We start from the raw sequence: 1,678 nt of genomic DNA on the forward strand, positions 1-1,678 counted from the left end.
CATTAATAATTAATGTAAGGATCATTCCATTGTTTAACTAGCAATCAAATAAGTCAAAGAAACTCTATAAAGGACTCATAATAATAGGGTGTTATAAACTAGGATTAGGATTAGTTCAAGTCTTTTCACCTGAAGAATAATTTTTTAACATCTAAATGTTTCATTTTTAAAACTAGAAAAGTGAAGAGCACTTACTGCCGAAACTTCTCTCAGGCATCTCACAAAGATGCCAATGTGAACATCTGAATCCACAGTGTTGGGCAGCTCCCCAAGAAAAGTTATGTTAACCTAGGAGAAAGAAATGGCATTTTTAGTTCTGGCTCAACCACTGTTGCAAAGCAAGTCTCTAGATCCCAAATATCAAGATGATTACATATATCAAACTGGTGATTTCAAACATACAACTGCAAAACTCTCTTGTAAGAAGGAGTCCAGTAGTGAATTCCAAGCTACCTTTATTCCAATAGGGAGAAGTGGAGAGGGGAAGACCCAGTGGAAGTAAAAGACCCAGTATGAGGATAACCAGTGATCCCCAAATGGAAGAGAATAAGGGTGGGCTGACCTTCTTTAGGCAGAGCCAGGAAGTTTTTGCTAAATCACCAAGCAGCTCAACTTCTCAGTGGCTCAGGGCTGTAACCATTTGTTTCTCTCTCTTACTGGTTTATAGGTCATCTGGACCAACTTTGCATAGCTGCTAGTCAGGTTCCAATGTACTCCATATCTTTACACTGGAACAAGTCCTCTTCCCTCCTTCGAGAATCTGTAGAGCCAGGCAACTTAGCTATATGTATGGAATACATATGCTCCTGAGCATCTATAGATCAGGGGATTATATGTTAGTGTGAGGGACTGCCAAGTCACTTGGCTATGGACATGTGTAGGTCACCATGTGACAGGGAAGGAGTAAAAAATGAGGAGCACTGATAGAATCTTTGCTGCTGTCCAGTGGGGTTCTGATAGAGAGCAATCTGGTCAGCCCACCATTAGCTTAAAGGCAATGACATGGAATTGTGCAGATAAATAATGCATAAGGAAATATCTTTTTACAACATGCCTCCAAACCCCAAATCTACTCAAAGGTTTTTTGTTTGTTTTTTTTGTTTTCACCTCCTGAGGAAAATGAGTTTCTTGCCAGGTACAGCAGGTGGCTCCGGGAAGAAAAAAAACAAAAACAAAAACAAAAACAAAAAACCTGCTCTCTGGATTGTCCCTCCCTTGCAGGTCTCTATCACTCTGGGAAAATATGCTTTGATACTCAACTAAAGGTAAAGCTGTCCCTGGTGATTATTACAGCCTGTGCCATTCCATTCATAGGTTGAAGTTTAATGCTCATCCCCCAGTTCCTCCTGATGGGACTGTATTTGGGAGTAAGGTCTCTAAAGTGATATTAAAGTTAAAGTACTCTGATCCAATGTGACTTGTGTCCTATAAAAGTAGGAAATTTGGACACATAAGAGACCCCAGAGATGTATACTCATTAAGGAAAGACCTGTCAGAACACAGCAAGAAGACCACCTGCAAGCCTAAAAGCAGGGCCTCCAAATAAACCTTTGGTCATAGAGTGTTAGTGCCCAGAACTGCAAATACATTCTAATTGTTTGAGCCTTTCAGATGGAGATTCACAGGAAGGCCTCAGGAGGCCAGGCAATCTGTACCAGGTTTGTATTCCCTGAAAGGA

Source organism: Dipodomys spectabilis, unplaced genomic scaffold, assembly GCF_019054845.1.
Source record: "Dipodomys spectabilis isolate Male_0828 unplaced genomic scaffold, ASM1905484v1 ptg000094l, whole genome shotgun sequence".
Taxonomy (NCBI): Eukaryota; Metazoa; Chordata; class Mammalia; order Rodentia; family Heteromyidae; genus Dipodomys; species Dipodomys spectabilis.